At 44.4% G+C, this 21,202-nt stretch overlaps 2 protein-coding genes across 14 annotated transcripts in view; one reads left to right on the top strand and one right to left on the bottom strand.

The window, feature by feature from the left end:
* The window catches only part of P2RY14 (purinergic receptor P2Y14), a 52,283-nt gene extending 44,159 nt beyond the window's left edge, over positions 1 to 8,124 (bottom strand). For 2 of the 3 annotated variants that reach the window (XR_009221649.1, XM_058550870.1), the window contains exon 1: positions 8,041 to 8,120. The gene's annotated coding sequence lies outside the window, so the exon portion shown is untranslated. Of the gene's footprint in view, positions 1 to 8,040 lie in introns of all 3 variants that reach the window. The other variant, XM_058550880.1, reaches the window with a different exon arrangement.
* The window catches only part of MED12L (mediator complex subunit 12L), a 327,766-nt gene that overhangs the window by 165,122 nt on the left and 141,442 nt on the right, over positions 1 to 21,202 (top strand). The window lies entirely within an intron of this gene.

The following is a 21,202-nucleotide window of genomic DNA, read 5'->3' as shown; positions in this document are numbered from 1 at the left end:
TATTGTGAGCAAACCGTTCTCTGTTTGCTATTCTGGGTTAAACTGCTGTTTGTACGGACATAGAAACTTTGGGTTATTCCTGCCCTACTCAAAGGCTTGTCATAAGGCAGGGCCATCACATCAGTTCTAACTGGATACTTCTGGATTGCTCCATCGGGTCACATTCATGACCTCATTCCCATTAGTAGGTTTTCTATTCAGGATGTTACCGAGGCTGAGCACAGGCCCTTCAACAGGCTTCTAGAATACATTTCTCTTAACCTGTGAAGCATTTATCAGTGAGTCAGCAGTGTTTATAGAGCACTTGCTCTCTGCAGACATCGATTACCAGAAGAAGGGTAGGAAGAGTCAAAGAAGTAATTGAAGATGGTCATACACCTAAATATAAAACTGAAACCATAAAGAGTCTAGAGGAAAACAGAATATCTTCTCAACCTTGGATAAGCAGAATTTCTTAGGGTACAAAATGCACTAACCATAAAATAAAAAATTAATAAATTGTCTTATGAAAATTTAAAACTTCCATTTTTCATTAGACACCAATGAGAAAATGAAAAGCAAGCCACAGATTGGGAGGAAATATTCACAATACATATCTCTGTTAAAGGACTCAGACTAAAGAAATCTCATAACTCTATAATAAGAAGACAACTGAATTAAAAAAAAAATGGCCAAAAGACTTGAACAAACAATTCACAAAAGAAAATATTTGACCAAGAAACATGTGAAAAGATACTCAGCATCATTAGTCAATAGGGGAGTGCAAATTAAAATGATGAAGTACTATTTCACACCCATTCATTAAGAATGGCAAAAAAAAAACAACACCAGAAAACCCCAAAAAACCGACAGTACTAACTGTTCACGAGGAAATGGAACAATTAATGCTTTCATATGTATTTGGTTGGAGTGTAAAAGAGTAAATCTACTTTGGAAAACAGTTTGGTAACTTCTTATCAAGTAATTTAATTCCTAAGTGTTTACCTAAGAGAAATGAAAACGTGTCCATAAAAAGACTTTTACTAGAATGTTCATCGCAACTTTATTCAAAATAGCCCAAAATTGGGAATGGCCCAACTGTTCATCAGCGTTAGTTGATACCAGATTAAACTGAGTAAACAAATTGTGGTATAAGTAGAGAATACCACTCAGTGATCAAGAGGAATGATCCTTGCTAAGGACATGGCTAAATCTCAAACATGTTGCATGACAGAAGTCAGACACGAAGAAGGGGTACGTGCTGTGTGGTTCTACATGAATGCACTTCTACTGTAGGTAAACTAAGCTCTAGGATAGAAACTGGGTGTGTGGACACCAGTGACTGGAAAGGAGCACAGGGAACTTTTGTGGTAGAAATATTATGTTAATTGGGGTGGTGATTACATGGTGTCAAAACTCATTGAATTTACATTTAAAATCTGTTTTCCATTTTATTGTATGTAGTTTATATCCCAACGTAAATTAAGTGGGGAGAAAAGTCAAAGGTGTCAGACGTGACCTTGGAGCAGTGAGGACGTTGAGCAGACGTGAAGCAGAGAGTAAAGTACGTGTAAATGGTGGAGGATCTTGGGAAGATGGTGGAGGTGGCAGGACACACACACTGGGTGAGCTCTCAGGAAAAGGTGGCCTAATAGGAAAGGCTTTCGGGGCAAGAGATGGTTTTGTTGTGTGGAAATTGATAAACGTGGTCAGAGGTTGGGGATTGGAGGGAAAATATTCCAGATAGGGTCAAGAGGTCAAGATAATAAAAGAAGACAAGTTCTGGGGTCAATAAACATAGTAGTTGGTGTTGTTTCCCTGCTCAGTGTATGTGCTTCCAGCCCTCCACCACTGTGTCCTTTTCCTCTTTCCAGACTCGGCCTAATTGTCTGTCTTCCCTCTGCTACACGCTCCAGCACGCAGTGTTCCCTCCTTTTTGCGAACTCCTGTTTTAACCCCGCGGTGGAGCACTTAATTTTCCCAGGTGATAGCCTACGTGTTATGTGTGTATCTTCCCAGAAAGATTTTCCCTGGGGAATGTAGCTTTTCCTCCACACCCCAGGTGAGCTGCGGGTCCACAATCTAATGCTGAGTAAGAGTCTTGGCTACGTTGAGAGTGTGCCGGGGCTTTAGTGTGTGAGTGTTAATGGCTGTCGTGTACCAGGTGTTATGATAAGTATTCCAATAGTCCTGGGTGGGTATTTTTATTCTGTTTTTGAAGAGGAGTCAACTGAGCAGGCAGAGGTGAAGTGACAGGCTGGACTTTGAATCTCTCTCTTTGGCTTCCGCTGTTCTTGTAGTCAGCGGAAGCAGCGCAGGCAGACCGCTGTACTGCGTTACTGAGAAACATGGTGGTGGTGGGGACATCAGTAAACACTGATGGCACTCTTTTTTGGGTCATACCAGTCATTCTTGAGCACTTTATGCATATTAATTCATTTAATTTCCATGATAAGTGAGGAAAATGAGGCATAGAGTCGTTAAGTAAGTTTATCAAGGTCATATCAGAGTAAGTGGTAGAGTCAAGATTTGAAACCAGATGGTCTGATTCTGGAATGCGCGCTCTTTGCTCTTCATTGTTACGCTGTGTTACTACTCGGCTTTGTTGACTTGAGGTCTGGCTGTCTCCCTCCGTGAGAGTGTGGCACACACCTTTTCTTAGGTGTGGGAGGAGTGGATTTAGATGAGAGCTAGTGCTGCAGAAAGTTGTTTCGAGACACATTTAGTTTGTTAGGAACCTCCTTATTGCTGTTTATCCATGAAACACTTGTTGAGACGTCACTGTGTCATTTGCGTAGGGCCTAAGACAGAGTCCATTCTTTCGAGGGACTTAATAGGGCCTGGGTGATTTTTTCCCCGTGTGGCTTCTCAAGTGTTTAAAAATTCTCATACTGCTTGAACTAAGCTAAAACCTGACGTGCCTGGCAGTGTGCTCAAGTTATGGTTTGTGAAGGAAAATCAGTACAGAACTCTTATCAAGGAGCCCCATACTCAGAAAAAAAGCCCTGCCACAGCACTGAGATGAGGCGATAAGTGTGCATGACGTATTTTAAGTTAAAATAACGTATTTAAAGTGATATTTATCCTTCCCTAAAATGATCCTGCCTTAGTCTGGTATTTTTGGCTAACCAGCTGCCTGCCTCGATGGTGCTGGTGTCAAAGACTACTGCTGTCGCAACTCTGCACAGACTCAATGTGAACAGGACAGCTACTCTCCGTCTTAGCTTTCTTTTCATCTTGGAACATAGCCTTTCTCTTCCTTTTTGGCTTCTGGGCTGGCCCCGTGGCTTAGTGGTTAAGTGCGCGCGCTCCGCTACTGGCGGCCCGGGTTCAGATCCCGGGCGCGCACCGACGCACCACTTTTCCGGCCATGCTGAGGCCACGTCCCACACACAGCAACTAGAAGGATGTGCAACTATGACATACAACTATCTACTGGGGCTTTGGGGAAAAAAAGGAGGAGGATTGGCAATAGATGTTAGCTCAGAGCCGGTCTTCCTCAGCAAAAAGAGGAGGATTAGCATGGATGTTAGCTCAGGGCTGATCTTCCTCACACAAAAAAAAAAATGTTGGTTGGCTTCTGATGAGGATGGGATGCCTCTAAATCTCTATGAAGAAAATAAAAGTGTAATCTAATAAGCTGTGCTCAAAGATTGTTGTTACAATTGAGTAAGTATCATTTCCTATAGAAGAAACAGTGGAGATGTAAAGGTTTGTCTGTGTGCCTATTAGAATGTGGCTCCATGAGCTCAGGACTCTGTTACACGCAGAGTAGCCCTTGCATACTCATGGGTGCCACATGGTGGGGAGTCAGTGTTTATTGACTGACTGACTGAAATATTTCTAGAATGAGAAGATGTCATTCACTCTCTGTAGCAGGACGGAAATGTTCCTTAGGTGAAGCCCCCTGTGAGGTCACCTACCAACCTTTGACCTCAGGACTGGACTCACTGGGAAGATCCTCTAAGCAACAGTTGAGTCCTGCTTTCCACCCAGGTTTCTCTCCTTCGATAAAAGTTGATATATTTCAAGTCACTGTAAATTGTTCCTGTATTCCAGGGACATGATCAAAATAAGTTTGTGATCCTGGAAAACTGAGAATCAGGTTCTTTTTCCAAGTGACCACACCAAAGTGTACAGTCTCCTTTGGGCCAAGCCCCAGCAGCCCACTAGCTGATCTTTTTCTCTTGTCTTTGAGATCTTAACTTCAATAGCACATGCTGCATAATCGAGTGGAAGCCACCACCCCTCTCTGACTACTTTCTTATCTGCAAGATGAAGAGTCAGAACATGATATCTGAGTCCTCTGATGCTTTTCAGAAACAACAGACGGGAGGCTTCAGTGACGAATAAAAAGCCAGCAATTTAATTTAGGCTGAGTGAAGACAGAGATTTCAAAGGAATGGAAAATTGATCAGATCCAAAAGCATCTGACCAGTATTTTACTTTGCCTTTAAAAGAACAGGTGGATTGAGAAGCTTTGTGGAGAACTTGGTTTTTCATTGAGTTAATATAGCCAAGTTATTAATATAAAAATGAGACTAGTAAATTACCTACTAAGTTTGTACTTTTCCAGGGTGCTAGTTGGGAAAAGAAAACTCCCTGTAGAGGAGCCAGAAGATGTGGTAAGAAGGATTTTAAAGACCTGATGGAAGAGACTTGATCCTACATGCTAGTCAGGAAGCTGGGCATTTGAACTAGATTGTCTGTAGTTTGTGGGTGGGTACTTTTCTGTCAAGATAGGATACCTCTACTGAAACTGGTTTCTCCCTGGACGTGTGTGAGGCGCTGCATCCTTGAGCATTCGGGGGAGCTATGGGTCTAGTGCCAGAATGTAGCCGCAGACTTGAAGCTAATTTGAAATCCCAGGCAGCACATAGAATCCGACCAACGAAACCCCTTTGGAGCATCCAATCTGAACTGTAAGGATGACCACACAATTTATTCCCCAGACAGGGTACTTCTGAGTTAGGAAAGGGCATTCTTTACAATTAGGCCTGAACAGCAGGTGAAAACCGGAGCTGTCCCAGGACCTGGAGTCATTTCACCCCATGGACTTCAAAATGGAGTGTGCAAGGAAAGCGCCTCGAAGGCTTGTTAAAACGCAGACGGCTGCGCTTCCCCCCCCAAGGGTTTGTGTGCAGTAGGTTGGGTCAACAATGTGCCTGTCCAGTGAGGTCCCTGGTGATGGTGCCACCACTGTCTGGGAACTCCACCGGAGAGCCGCTGCCCTCCCTCAGCAGGCTGCGCACTCTCATGCCGCTGGTGGAGTTTTCAGGTGAAAGGACCTCCCCTGATTGTCCAGTCCTCTTGTGCTGGACAGCCTTCCACCAGTGAGGATGCCCCTGAAGAAGATAGCAGGATAAGCTTGTGTCGGCGTCCAGGTGTGTCTCTCGGTACTGGTCTGTTCTTGAGACCAGAGACTGCTCACCTGGACCAGCCTCACTGTTGAGGAAACGCCGAAACAGATGGGATAATCGTGACTTCCGGTTCCCACCTTAGAGCCTTAGGCTTAGGGAAGCCTCAACACCTGGGTTCACTCTCAGGCATTTCACAGAGTGACCGAGGTTTCGGGCAACGATATTCCTCTCTTCAGCAGTTGACATTGGAAGCACCTTAGGTCTAATGGGAAATATGTTGATTCTGTTTGTTTCTTTTTCCTTTCCTTTTTTTCTGATCAAGAATGAAGTAATGCTAGCTATGTGGGGTAATATGGTGCTTTTGCTTTTTAAGCATTTATTCACTATTTTGCCCTCTCATGAACTGGCTTAGATCGAATGAGAAACTTGTTGGCAGTTTATAGTAAGGCCAGTGTGAATGTGGGATTCACCTGTAGATCCGAGGGACCCCCACATCAGCAGCATCAGCGTCACCTGGGAATTTGTTAGAAATGCAGGTTCTTAAGCCCCAGCCCCAACTTACTGAATCAGGAACTCGGGGGAGTCAGGCCCAGGGATATATATGTATATGTTTCAACAAGCCCTCCGGGGGATTCTGACTGCAGCAAAGTTTGGGAGCCCTGTTGTAGATGGTTTTCTGTTATTGCTTATCTATCTGTCGTGGTCTACAAAGGTATTGAAATGTCTGGATTCTGTTTTCCAGGAGTCTCATATATAAGTCTATACCCATCTGCCTTGATTATTAGCTTTATAATAACAGTGGAGACAATGCTGTCTGTCCACATGCACTGGACACTTCCTATACTGCTGCATTAAAGGCTTTACAGATACCTTCTGATTTAATCCTACAGCCGTCTTATACTGTTGTCATCACTGTTTTGCAGATAAGGGAACGGGGCTCAGGGAGCTTGGTGGGCTGGCCTCTGAAAGGCTGGTTACTTGGTACCTTGCTGCCTAGTGTACCCACTAGCTGTTTTAATGTGGGTTTTTTCTCCCCAATTCTCCTGACTTTGAGAGGCCTTCTTTTTCTACTCCTGCCTCCCCCACTCCCCCATTGTATTCTGTTGAAAGATGTCATGGATAATTATAATTTTGTTTTTCGTACAACATTTTTCTCCAACACGTATGCGTGATACTAGATTAAACATTCTAATAGGCAGGGAATTATAAATACTATCCTACAAACACATGATTGAGGATGAAGGTAGTTGCAGGGCTTGAAGGACGTACTGTTGGTGATTGGTGGGAAGGGGAGGCTGGAAGGGGAGGAAGGGCCTAGCGGTGGTAAGGCTGGGCTGGTTGAAAGCCTGTTGGATGCAGGTCGGGCAGCCGTGGGTGGAGTGCAAGTGTCTTCTGTGTGCTCAGGGGCTCAGGCTCACGGGGAGATGAGCTGGGTGGCCTTGGCCAGGCTAGGATCGGCACATGCTCTGCACTGCTTCCTCAAGTGTGAAGTGGGCGCTCACATCTCCGCAGTGACAGTTCTTTTCCCACACCCTGCCACTTCCCCTCACTGGGTCTTCTCTCTTTGACTGTCGTGGGATCCCCTTATGTCTTGTTTACTGAGCCGTGACAATTGGTAGTTTATGTGTATATTACCAGTGTGTGATTGTGTATGTGTGTGCATATTTATATGTGTGTAGTGTATACATTTATAGATTTTATTGAAGTATAAAATTTATTACTTGTATGTTCACAAATCAAAATATGCTATTTTGATATTTTATAGTGAATATGTTATGTTTTCTTATTTTTTTAACTTATTGATATGTAGGTTTTTTAGTGCTAAAACTGTTTTCAAGTCTGTATGTTTTAAGAAGATGAATACGCAAACTACAATGTATGTTTTTACTGGTGTAATCTTTGATTCATTTTCTCCATAGGATTAGTTGTCTTTGCTTAAAAAGAAAACTTCTAGACTAGATAGATTGCATGAGATTGGTTGGATATGCTGACAGTGTGGAGCTATACTAATTCCTCTGTTGATAATTTAAATTATTATGTTTAAAGTATTTTAAGTAATTTAGCTGATTAGTCAAAGACCACAAAAAGTAGCATATGAACTCAAACTTTTGCTATGTGTAGGATAGATGTTTTTGCAGCTTATCATTCTCTATAAAGGCAAATAAATATCTTATTAGGTGTTAGTAGGGTTAACTTATCCCAATAACAACAAAGATAAAAGCTTTTACCTGTATAAGTATATGTACAAATAGATACTAACTGTATATCTGTGCACACATGCAATTGCAAACAATATATTCGCACTGACTTATAAATATTATCATAGTAATTGATTTTGTAGTTTTTAGAGGCAATTTTGATACACATTTACAAGCTTTCGAAATGTTTGCTCTGGATGAATACACTTTAAGCATTTTGTTTGATATCTCTTCATCACAGATATATTTTGACAGCCACAGTTGGAAATCCTAAATAGTCATCAATGGTAAAATTTCCGATTTGGATCCCAAAATCAGCATGAGAAAACATTTTGCCACACCAACCAATTATAGTTCTCAAACAGAAAGTAGCTTACTGAGAATGGGGATAGGGCAGTGAAACCTCACCAGTGTTGCCGTCCAGCTCAGACTCGCCTTTCCTATCCTTGTGCCCCGTTCACACACACTCAAGTTCTGTCGTGGAAAAAAAGCTGGTCCCTTACCTGTAAGCTGCCTCTGTCCTTCCTCTGCGAGTCAGACAGCACTCATTTCAGAATGTGTCTCCGTGTAGCTCCACTCAGGCTCTTACACCCAGAGTTCTTGCCTGTCTTGAAGAACAGATGAAAATCAGGAACTTGATGGAAACCGTGAGATAGTGGTGGACTGTCCCTCTGCTGAACTGGTCAGAGCTTCCTCAGGGCTGGGAAGCGCAAACAAGGAGGAAGAGAGAGGTGTTTGTTTCTCTGTGGGTGTTGTGGGTGGCAGGCTGGCCTCTGTCTTAGTTCCTTTCCTTCAGTGATCCAAAAAAAGCTTAGTTTTCATTTTCTTTTTCCTTCTTGAAATTTTCTATACTTGTTTCCGCATCTCCACATCAGCTGGCGAGTGAACAGCCAGGCAACAACCTAAACAGATTTTCTTGTTCAACTTTGCCGTTGCCAAGTTCAACCTGTGCAAGAGCCAGGAAGCGATGGTGGGTTTGAAACACGCTCCTAAGGGGAATGGTCAGCAGCCACACAGCGTAACGTGTCCACACATGGGTGGTAATCGAGGCACCTGGAAATGCAGAATTAGCATTTGAGTAAAGAAGCATTTTGACACCGATGACCACATCTCCTAGATAAGAGGTACTGCTGTTATTGTTTTTTTTCCACATTAGTTTTTCCATATTTGAACATTACTGACAAGTAGATCGTGAGTAGGACGTCACATAAACTCAACCATGTGTTAATATTTTGCTGAGTTTATGCTGCTTGTGTTACTGTTCTGAAAGTGAGAGGCAGGACGTTTCGTGTTTTCAGTTCCTTTCATTTCTGTGATATCATTCGTAATGTCCTGAATAGGCTCCAGTGTCTTCCCGCCGAATATGGTGCGCAGTTAGATTTGGAAGTCCTCAGTATTTGGCCCCAAGGACTCATCAAAGCATGTGACTCAGAACCAGATAAGAGAAAGAAGAAAACCACCCCCCGAAAAGCTCTATTTTACTAAGGCTTCTCCACATTTCAAGTGTGTTCACTCAGGTTGTCCCAAATTATGGGTTAATAGCCGAACTTGTAATGTTCAGTTGGGTTTAAAAATATAACATATACATTTATAGTTATAATAATCAATAATACCTGTTCATGTGCTTATGCCATGCCAGGTCCTGTTGTAGATACTTCGTGTGTGCCTGCTGCATAGCAGGCAGTGCTCCCAACACTGGAGGAGGCACAGGGGCTGTATCAGACCCAAGTCCCTTCCCTCAGGAGGCACGTTGTATCTCACGTACACACTTAATTGTCACTCTTGATCCTTAATAGACTCGGCAGAGGCCCCAGGGACCCGCAGCTGGTTTAGGGAAGCTCCCGTGAGGCTGTGCTCGAGGGATCCAGACCTCCCCGGGGTCCGTGCAGTCCTCGTGCTGCTTTGACTAATTGGGGCCAAGAAGACCAAGGTGCAGACAGAGGCTCCTTAGCTTCAGCCACAAGGAGGTCTGGCGGGTCCATAGATGGAAGGACAGAGAGAAGGACAGACGGTCAGAGCCTGGTTATTACCAGGGCACACTGCAGAGTCCTTCAGATATCAGCAGTGTGCTGATGAGACGGATGCTTTGGTATTAACAGCCTCTAAGCTGCAGCTCTCAGGACTTCCCTGATTTATAGCAGGAGGCAGGGTTTACTCTGATGGTCTCAGAAACATCTGTTGATTGTCCCCATGCTCTCTTGTGCCTCTTGCCTTCTCCATGGGGTGCCCCACATACCTGTTACTCGGTGTGATGGGGGAGGATATTATAATTAAAGTAAATTCACTGGGGTTGCTTGTTTTTCTCTTGGTATCAGGAGTTGCAAAGTCCAAGGCCAAAGAGAGAGCCCTGCAGGTGGTCACCTGGTGGCAGGTGGGCCAGATGAGTGAGGTAGGCCCTGTGTAAGACCCTGGGGGATTGAGAGACTGTGGAGAAGTAGAGGGCTCGTGGCCCGCCCAGAGGTCACTGTTACTCAGCCAGAGCTCGTCAGGGTCCCGTGCTGCCCCCTCTGTGGACGAGCCAGTGTAACCGGAACCTGAGTGCTGACTGTGCACCGTTCCGCACACTGTGTGTGTTGACTCACTGAGTTCTCACCACGCCGTGAGCGGAGCGGGTTCCACTGTTGTCCACTCCCCGCCTTTTCCTTAACAGATGAGGAAACCGAGGCACAGACTGTGACACCTGTCCCGCCGCTCCTGGATCTGGGAGTTGGGCGCTGGCAGAGCAGCTCTGGAGCCTCTGCTCTGTGCTGCACTTTGTGTCCCTCTTGATTTTGCCTGTTATTGTCTCAATCAAATATTTCCTAAAGTCCTGAATGCCCAGTGACTCATGGGCCAAAACAAAGCCTGACCGTGCCCTGTGGCTCGTGGGCAGCCAGATCGTGGGCTCTGTTCTGTGGTTGTGTTGGCAGGTAGCAGGACAAGCTGGCAGGGAGGGGACAGTGGGGACTCAACAGGGACACATCTCCAAGGATGGGATCAAACACAGGTGCGCACACTCCCACACACTCCACTGAGAAGCAGTTCCTTTTATAGCCAATTCACATAGGAACCATTGAGGGGTAACGATAGCTATTTTTACCTTTGAGAAAATAGAACCCCGGAAAATGTAACTAAGTTGCCCAAGCCAGCAGGTGGCAGGACTGGACTTTGGAGCTGGTCTTTAGATTCCGAGTTTAGGATTCCTTCCCCAGGCCGGTGGCTGTTTCTTACAACCAGATGAAGAGTGAGCACTGATTCATTAATTCATCAGGCATCTGCGAGTTGGGTGCAGTAGGACCGTCCTTGTTGGGAACACAGGAAAGTGTATTTTCTCGTCAAGAAGTGCTCATTGTATACACAGCCAGTTTTCATCTGAGGTGAGAAATGTAGAGAGAGTGACGGAAGGCAGGTGAAGTGGTGTCCGTGGTAATGATTCTAGATGCCAGGGCCGGTGATGGAGCCAGTGGCTAAGGCTGCGCTTGCCTGGACTTGGGGAAGATGAAGACGTAAGGATGCAAGACGAACTTGGTGAATTACCTGTTCGTCTTGAGCCCTTAAGATTGTGTGTCTCATGACAGGTTGTCTGCCTTGCTGGAGTTTTGGCCTTAGGACCTTACTGATGGGGGCTCGGGCAGGTCTGCGGCTTCTCTTTCCACGTTGGGAAGACTTTTAGGAGAAACACCTGCTGCCTCTTCTCCCTGGGCCTCTGGCTGGTCCTCTCTGCCCTCTGTTTACCTGGGGACTCTGCGTAGTTATCCTCACTCTTGTAGGGTCATCGTTTATACACCTGACTGGCCATCAGCGTCACCTGTGGAGCTTTACAAATGTGGATTCCAAGACCCTTCTTCAAATGAACTGAATCCGAATCCTTGTGTTTTTGGCTCAGGAATCTTTATTTTCAGAAGTGTCTGGGTATTTCAGAAACATGGCCAGGTGTGAGCATCCCTGTCTTCCTGATCTGGAGCCTCTGATCTTACAGCACTTGGAGGGACTGTTGCCTTCCGGGCAGGCGCCCTGCCTCCCAGCCGGCTTGGTTTGTTTGCTCACTCCACCTGCCTGGGGCCCTTATCAGTTGCTGTCATAGCTCCGGACACCCACGCAGACATGTGCCCTGAGAGCAGAAATTTTGAAGATCTAGAGTACTAGATCAGATACAGAGCTCTAGGCCGGTGGTGTCAGTGAGGAGAGAGACTCATGGGGAGACCTGGAGCGAGAATGAGGCTAGAGCAGCCAAAGACTGGGTGCCACCCAAGGAGGAAGGAAGAAGATCAGAAGGGCTTATGCAACAAAAACATCTCCTGGGTCCTTCGGTTTTCTGTGTCAGCTTGTCTTCTCATCAGTTTATTTCCCACTAGATGTCGCTGGGTGATATGAATCTGTTCTTACACTGTGTGCTGTCACTCTGTCTTCTGAGCAGGAACGTCTTAGAAGTGGGGTCTACACACCTCACCCTGTCACCCAGGTTTTGAAAACGAGCCCCAGCTGTCCCAGAGTGGAGCTTATGGAAGCTGGGCGTGTCTGTGAATGACTCAGCATGTTTCCCTGCAGGATTTAGCACTGGCCCAGCCACCATTTTGTGTGTCCTTGAGGTTTATGCTGGCCATTTTGTGGGTGCACTTGGATGTGAAGATTAGCTTGTACACACTTTTCTCTATTAGAATTGGAAATAAGTATCCTATTAATGTTTGCAAAAATATTTTATCCCGACATACTATTTATTGATCTTATTTTCATGTATTTTTAAAATTAGATATTTTGTGTTGTTTAGCAACTCAAAAAACTTGGCTTCATTCGGTACTAGACACCAGTCTCAACACAAAGTGAATGATAAAATAATTGATCATGTTAGTAATAATAAATAGGTAGACGGCATGTTCCCTGCTTTCAGCATTCTTACAATCAAAAAAAAAAAGGAAAAGATAAAATAATCAGTGTTTTGTTTTCTTTTTGTCTGTGATGTTCTGATTTATGCTAAATAGTTCTGTGTTCCCTCACCCCCATCTACTTTTTTTTGTGGAACCCTGAGATTAGAGTACTGTGGGATTTCATCCTGAGGAATCCTTTTCTCAGAACCTCTCACATACCCGATGCCACCCACACCCCCTGGGGCGCGTGCACACACACACACACACACACACACTCACTCACACTCACATCTCACTTCTCTAGCACTGTTTCTGGGCTAGACTGTGCCTTGTCAGGAATAATGCTGGTTATATATAAACATCCCTTGTGTATTCAGACTACAAACAGAGGGAGTTTAGCACACGTAATCCCCAAATATGTCTGTTATTGTTTCCATCCAGCCTGTCATCAGCTGCCCTTAGAAGCTGGCTTTCTTATTTCTTCATTCTATAAATGTCCTGTTTTGTTCCTTACCCAAAAATCTTCAAGTAAGTACAAAAACAACTTTATCGTTACTGCCTTGTCCCAGATTTTCTCTGTTTCCTTCATTGGACGCTAAGACCCACTAGCGTACTTTGCTTTTTCCTGAGTTGCTGTCTGGGAGACACATTTGTGTTAGCCCTGTATAGATAGATATACCTCCTTTTTTTCATGGCTTTGTAGTATTCCATAATTTATTTCATCAGTCTCCATTGATGGACATTTAGATAGATATGAACGTTTTCAATGAATTTATTTAAACCACAGGAGCTATTTACTGGGTTACATCATTTAAAAAGTTAAAAAAAAAAGAAAAGCTTTTCCAGTCAGTGATTTACAGTTGTGTGTGTGTGTGTGTGTGTCTGTGTGTGTGTCTTAGGGCGTGTGGCTGCAGACAGGATTCCACTGGACATTGAGAAATGTATTGGGTTAAGAATACAGAGGATTTTAGTGCAAGGCCCAATATAAACATTATATGAAAGGACAGAGCGGCTTAACGGGAGTTTGGAAGCTGCTGTCTCGAAGAACCTGCCCTGGAGGTGGTGTCTGAAGTGTTTAACGGTGGCTCTCTTCTTGATGGAATGGGGTGAAGTCAGCCTTGGATTGGGGGTGGGGCACACGTGGAGGGTCTCAGCTGTCCCGCCGAGGAGTTCATAATTCATGACGTTTTTGAGCTGTGTAGTAAAATAATTGGAGATGTGCTTTAAAAAGTGTAATCTGGCAGCAAGACGGAGTGCAGACATGCCTGTTTGTGCTTCTCTCTGGGAAGCCTTAAATCCTGCCCAAGTCAGAGCATTGATTTAAAGTAGTGGAGGAGGGTGGCAGGAATTATGTCATTAAAACATAATTAGTCACTGTGTTATAAAACAATGCTTTTTTGTTTGTTTTTTAACGTCTTGAAATGAGTGACAGGCACAGCAATTCATTGGTGGTTGTGTGCTTATCTCGGAGAATTACAATGGAGAACAAATGTCTGGTACAACATCTCCACCTTCTGGTATATCGACAGTAACAGTTTATAAAATGAATTGGTCTGTGCAATATTTACATATTTTGTAGACAGCTTACAAATTCTCACTTTGGGTTAGGCGCCAGCGTTGAGTCAGGAGGTGAATACTTTGTCCCGGTTACTTGCTCACATTTTCTGTGTTGCTAATATTAGATTGGGTTTAATGTTAAGAACCAAAATTGAGAACTTTAATCGTTATGAAGACGAAAACTTGAGTGCGTGTATTTCTTCTACTCTGTGTGGTTTTTCGGAAGGATACTGAGGGGGCAGAGGAGGGCTTTTCCTTGTACACCTCCGCGTGTCCACAGTGTGTCGTTGCTCATTCTCTTCAGTTTGCTCCCTCTGCTCTCAGGACTCACCTCACCTGTCTCTGGAAGTGTGTCTGAGACCTGGGTGGTGTTCACGTTCACCCCACGTGGCCTGTGTTTTTATAGCATGCCCATCTAGCATGGACAGTGGCTGTCCTTGTTGGCTTGTTTGGTGTCCCCAGTGCCCACTACCATGGTAGGCACTCAGAAGTGCTCCTTGAGTGAGTGTGTGTTCGTCAAGTCTGACGAAGCAGAGGATATCCCCCACCTGTATGCTCTGGTCCTGTAGGGGAGGGTGAGTGAGATGATGGAATTAATCTACAGACAAGGACTGTGATATTCTTAAATAATGTGATGCCAGGGACATTGAGTCGTGTGATCACTTGTATCTGCACACTTTTGAGCTCCTTTGTAGGTTTCTGGACCCCTGACCTGCTAACTCAGAGGGTAGCACACTGGTGTTTTTTATAAGACACTGTTTTACTTAGCGCACGGACGGCTCAGCATTTTCGATGAGCCCTGGGAAGTCACCGTGAGTGGCTTGAGCCGACGGAGACCTCATGTTTATTAGATAAACTTGCCCAGAGGTACCCTGATGAACAGATGCGCCTGTTCGCACTGCGTTGAGAGAGGAGGAGCGCCAGGGGTGAGCTGAGGGGGGAGGGCTTTAGTGCTCAAGTCCCAGGTGCGAGGTGAGGTTGACTAGGTTGGGAAGTGCTGTGGGCCCTCACAGAAGTCTCGCTCTTTTCTTTTTTTCCACCCAAAAGTAAGCCACACCTGAGTTATGTGGAATCAGTCATCTTCTCTGTGCAGCAGACTGACACTAGCTGAGCACACTTGTTTGTACTTCCGGATTGTGTGACGGTCGTGTGGTTATCCTTGGCAATTTAATTTCCTCGGTGGCCTGACTGAGAAGTCATTTGTGGTTTTAGGTGATTAATGCTGTAGAGAGCTGCGTCTCTTAGTCATCAGAGCACCGCCGTGATTCTGATGCTGTGCTGTGTGGACCAGTGGGCAGAATCAGAGCCAGGAGTCCGGGAGGCCAGGATTCTGTGCTTCATCCTTCGGGCGGCTGTGCTTGTCCGGGACCCCAAGGCGGATGGAATGAGAACATGGGCTACGCTGGTGTGACTTAATCAGGACGGGAAGGCTAACTGGGAGCTTGAGTTCCACTCCAGAGGGGTGAGGCTTCACCCCCCACCCCAGGAGCGTCGCCGATGTCCTAAAGGTGGCGTTGATCTAACCCCCTGTGGTGGGTGTCCACACTCGTGCCCCACGTGGCTCTGCCTCCCCACCAGCCTGTTTGTTCAGTTGTCTCTGTGGAGGCCTGTGCTGGGAGGGGCGAATGCAGCCTCTGTCTCTAAAATCTGTTGAAATCATATCAACCATACATTTTGTACTTAGTAGTTGGTAGTGTTAGGAAAGATTTGTGATGGTTTTGCTGTGGAGGAGAGAAAGAATTTAAATTAGAATTTAGATAATGTGTTCCTACAGGAAGCAAAAGCCAACAGAAATACTGCATTTGAGTGGTCTGGGTTCTTCCTGGTTGCATTAAACAAAACCGGTGGCAACAGGCAGGGGCCCAGAAACATTATCCTCACTCCCAGGATGTGTCCAGGAGGGTTTTGTCAAGTAACTGCTAATCCTCCTCCAGGGCTCTCATGGTGAGGGAGCTGGGCGGAGGGAGTGCCCGGTGGGCCTCTCACCTGAGGGGCTGGAGTCCTCAAGCTCTCTGTCCTTGTCCTGCGCTGCTCATTTGACTAGTGTAGCGTAGACACGAATTTTCATAGGTGTAACGAGCGTGGGGCCCGTATGTCCTGGTCACCCACACTGTCCCTGTTTACACCTGTTGTGCCTGCTCAGTAGGTGACATTTTTACGCTCAAAAATATCTAGATTTTGACAATAAATTATATGCTCATCCTAATTATAAGGGAATACAATGATCAAATATGCACGATTGATTGGTTTAACTTACTGTCCTCTTAATGGTATTGTCTTTCGTGTTTATTAAAGAAATTATTGAGACTTTGGTTGAAAGCACTTCTCCACTTTAAGCCCAGCCTTATTTGCAGTGTTGCTATGGTTTATTTGTGTGAATAGCATCTGGTAACATCAATAATTAGCAAGGCCTTCAGTAATATCAGTAACACCTGAGGGATGCGTTTCATGTCAATATTGAGCTGTGGTTAAACCTGAGCTTCTGGAGCTGCGTTGCCTGAGTCCAGATCCCAGAAACAGCCTTTCTGGACTGTGTGACCTCGGGGACATTCTCCACCTCTTCATCCCTGACGTGGATGATGCTGGTGCTTCCCAGGGGCTCGTCGTGGGGATGAAGTTGGCGGATACAGGGCAGGTGCTGAGAACAGTGCTGGTGCGTAGGGAGCTCCCAATAAACGAGAGCTATTCCTATTTCTTATTTCATTAGAAAAGAACCATTCAGTGTTGGAACTACTGAAAAGAGAATTTGGGGGACTGGGAGGGGCAGGTACTAAAGGCTCCGGGGAGGAGTGCCCATCAGCTGAAAGTCGTGGCGGGTGGTCTGTCTCCTTGTCTCAGCGATGGGCACAGTGAGATGGGCACCGGGTCCACCCCACCCCAAGTGCTAGCTGTCTGTGACCACACTTCACTCCCCTGGGCCTGAGTCAAGCTGAGGGCAGAGACCTGGCTTCCCCTGTGTCTGAGGGAGGATCGGCAGGACTGGGGGCAGGGTTGTTAATGGGGTGAGGGAAAGGGGTGCAGACAGTGACTCGGATTTCCAGATCAGGTGCCTGGGTGGATGGTGGTGCTGTTGACCGGTGTCAAGGACAAGGAGCCTCCTTGGGTGAGGTGGGGAGAGAGGGAGATGCAGTGCAGGGCACAAGGTGGACCCTGGCTTCACAGCCTGCTACCATCACTTCACTTCTGTTTCATAGGGTTGTTGTGGAGACTAAAACGTTTGTGTACGTAAAGTGCTGGGGACAGTGACTGGTAAGCACCATATAAGATTTGATCATCATTGTTATTGTCTTTATCTGTTTTTAACCTGTTAGTTTAGGAATATCTATGGAGTGTATATAACTGTCTTGCAAATAGCATTTACAGAGAACATATTAAACTTCAAAGCAGGCATCTAATGACACTTGTATTTAGACTTCATAGAAATCACTTATTCTTTTTACTATTTTTCTGATTATGGAGAGGTGGGAATAAAAAAATTTTGCCTTATTATTTATTAATTTATGATTAATACTATATCCTTCCCCAAAGTTATTTAGGCCTTATTGGTGTCTAGAGGCTGGGTTTTTATGGTACTGGAAACCTTGGGCATACTCTTCTCTCTGTCCACACGTGGTTCAGGAGCCCAGATCAGGGTTCTCAGTGTAGGCAGTACTCCCCCAGGGGCAGTTTGTCAAATTTGGAGTATTTTAGTTGTCCCAATGTTTCGTGGATGGGGCCATGGATCCTGGATATCCAGTCTTGCACAGTGAAGAACTGTCCTGTGCTTCTCATGGGAGTAGCCCATTAAACCTTCCCAAGGGTGAAAAACCTGTTTATAAATATCTGAGCCCAGAATTTAAGTCTATTTTATGTATAAAACATATTTTTTAATATACAGCAACCAGACTATTCTAGGAGTGTAGCTACTGTCTAAATACTCTATTTAGAATCTTCTCAAGAATTATTTGTTATGGTAGAAAGCCACATCAGCAATGTTAATGACAGAAGTGGCATCTGGGTCACAAGTAACATTTATAGCTGTTGAATTCATGTAATTATATATAGAGATGCAAGTACCTACATGTTGAATGAAGGAATGATATTTTCTCATATAGTTGTGCCTAAGTATTGGATATTAAATTATATATCATTTTATCATCAATTTCTCTCTGTTCTTCCTTCCTGTTCTGACTGTGGTTTACACACACACATGCAGACACACATTCAGGCAGGCAGTCCTTGATCTTACGATGCTGACGTACATGTATGTAAGTTACCATAATTTAGTTAAATAATACCAGTTTCCCAGCAGCACAGTTCACATTTCAGTTACCACAGTATATTAACTGGGAGAAGTTGCTCAAGTACAGACTTCGCTGCCAACTCTCCAGTTGCGAACTCCAGTTCACGGTAAATGAAACACGTGGGTCACAGTCGGTGACCAATCACGTCACGTCTTTCAAAGTCTGTCGGTGATTGGTTGCTTGGTTTGTGCCCAGGCAGCAAAGTGTGCAGCTGTGTTGACTCCTTGTTTGCCAGTGATAAACCTCATGATGTTCTGTGAAAATGGATAATCAGAGAGAGATGACCAGCAAAGATGAAAGTGCAGCAAAGAAATGGAAAGTGGTAACGCTGGAAGTGAAATTCCAGTCAAATGTAAACAGAGGGACAGAAGAAACAGCTGACTGGGATGTGGGCTCGAGCTGCAGCCAGAGGGACCTATTGTGGACGTCCTGACATCAGTGAGGAAAGGGATCATGGTGACCCAGACGAGATGTGCCCTAGAAAGCGGTGCCAGCAAGAAACTTCACATAACAGGGACTCTCGGAGATACTTCATGATGTTAAAAGCACAGAGGATGAAATGTTGGAAGTTGATTCAAACTTAGAGAGGAGTGCGGCAGTTCTAGAAGGCACAGAGAAAGATGCTCACTCTGCCTCCTCAGCTCCATGCTGGAAGCCAAGCGCTGTTCAAACTGCACTTAGTAAGTTTCCCTTTTACAGAGAAATAAAACACTTTAATTCTCAGTATTTCCAATGTTGTAATTTTGCTAATTTTTTTCATTTTCCTATATATTTATAACCAACAAGAAAGTTTTTAATGTTTTGACAAAATTGGTTTAAAAGTTATGGAACAATCATAGTTTTTCCTCTTGATTAAGATTGCGTTGCACGGTTTCAGCTTTGCATGGTTATTTTTATGGTACCACGCTACTGTGCAGAGTGAGGTCTGCGTGCGTGCGTGTGTGTTTGTAATTGTGTGTGTGGGTAGATGATGCCATCCATGGCTTTTAAATCAGCGTACTGAGAAAGTGTTGAAATGTATCCCACAAAAAAAGGGTGGGTTGGGTTTGATGGGGTTTAGGAGCACTGATCTAATTTATGTAGTATACGAGTTCAGCCTGATATTCATTTCCTCATATAGTTATTCGTTCTTCCGTTGTATTTAGTGGTGGTATCTCTCTACCTGCATAAAACAACATGTAAAAATTTAAAGACGTGATATGGTTCAGGCTTTTTGAAAAACACACAGAGGTATTTATCCTTGGTGATTGACAGATGGCTTCAGTGTTACTGAGGATATTTTGGTTTAGTAGTAGTAACAACCTTAAGCACAGGATGTGGTTTTTAAAGACTATTTAAAAACTATCAGGTGAAGGGACTGAGTCACATTCGTTATCCTAAAACCACCAGCTCTAGTCCTCTGTGCTGTTCGTCTGCATGTGTGTCTGGGTAAACATGTCCGGAGTGGTGTTGGAGAGTCTGTTTATGACATTTAAACCTGGACTTAGACTTGGAAGCTCTGGAACTCTGGTGACCGTTCTAGACTTCTGTTCATAAGCCGGGCTGACCTAATAAGACACGCGGCTCCTTTCTGAGAGTGCGGTCGAGACTGTCCGACAGCAACCACTGGTGCACTCAGCGTTGTTCAGAGACGTCGGCCACTTGACTTTTACTGTGAGAGTTTGCCTATGAAGCTATTTGAAATAAGGGGATTTCCAAGTTAGTTCCATATCTCGAGTTTCCAAATGAGGAGAAAAAAGGATATGTGATCTAATAGCCGTGTTATACCATTTTTATCATTTTAGATGATTTCTTATCTCACCATTGTGGTTTATAAGAGAACCTTAAGAATATTCACAACAAAAGTTGCCATTTGAATCCCATGAGTTTCTTGATAAATTACATTTTTTTTTTTTTTGAGGAAGATCAGCCCTGAGCTAACATCCATGCTAATCCTCCTCTTTTTGCTGAGGAAGACCGGCTCTGAGCTAACATCTATTGCCAATCCTCCTCCTTTTTTTCCCCAAAAGCCCAGTAGATAGTTGTATGTCATAGTTGCACATCCTTCTAGTTGCTGTACGTGGGACGTGGCCTCAGCATGGCCGGACAAGTGGTGCGTCGGTGCGCACCCGGGATCTGAACCCGGGCTGCCAGTAGTGGAGCGCGTGCACCCAACCGCCAAGCCATGGGGCCGGCCCGATAAATTCAAATTTTTAGCACTGATAGTCTTATTCTGTCTTTAACTCTAATAAATGATTTTTGTGTACTTTTGAAACCATAGATAAATTATATTTAATTTTAAATTTTTCCGTTGTCAGTTAGGAAAGAACAGTATTTGTAGTGTTTTCCCCATGAAATCCATGTGTTTTCCACATGAAATACAGCGTTTTTAGTTTTAGTTCTTTTTACATCTATAAAATAACTTCTTGTCGGTCTTAATTATTCTTTTCAAATATTTCCAATGTACGTTTTTCTAGGCAGCTCCAGGACTGTGGTTTTTTTTGCGTCCATGAACACTGGGAATGACTGGAGGGAGGCTGGGGAAGGGCTGGGCCGTGTTACTGTGCCATCTGTCACAGGCTGTAAATAGGACACGAGTCATCTCCTTCAGCTGTCTCATGAGTTTTACCACTAGGTGGTGCCAGAGAGCTAGGGAGTGACTAAAGGGTTCTGCATCTACCAGATGTTTGATTGTTGAAATCTGAAAATGTTTAATCTTAAGAAATATTTATTTTTAGAATTCACTTAGAGATATCCAAAGACTATTTTAAATTTCATGTTGAGCACGGTGTTTTTTTAATACGGTACATGCCTAGTAAGTATTTATTGATTTGATAGCTGTCTTTTTATGGTGTTTAGTCTGTGAGAAAATCTGTTTATGCGATCTAAGTGATTCCCAGGCTTTATTTTGCTCTTGTTTTCTTAAGTTTATTATGTTTATTTTTTCCTTGTATATCACGTTTCCCCACAGTGATCATAAAATTTACGTTTAAAGATTTTAT

The sequence above is a fragment of the Diceros bicornis genome, chromosome 2 (genome assembly GCF_020826845.1).
Source record: "Diceros bicornis minor isolate mBicDic1 chromosome 2, mDicBic1.mat.cur, whole genome shotgun sequence".
Lineage (NCBI taxonomy): Eukaryota > Metazoa > Chordata > Mammalia > Perissodactyla > Rhinocerotidae > Diceros > Diceros bicornis.
The sequence above is the reverse complement of the archived record's forward strand: the minus strand, read 5'-3'. Positions and strand labels throughout refer to the sequence as shown.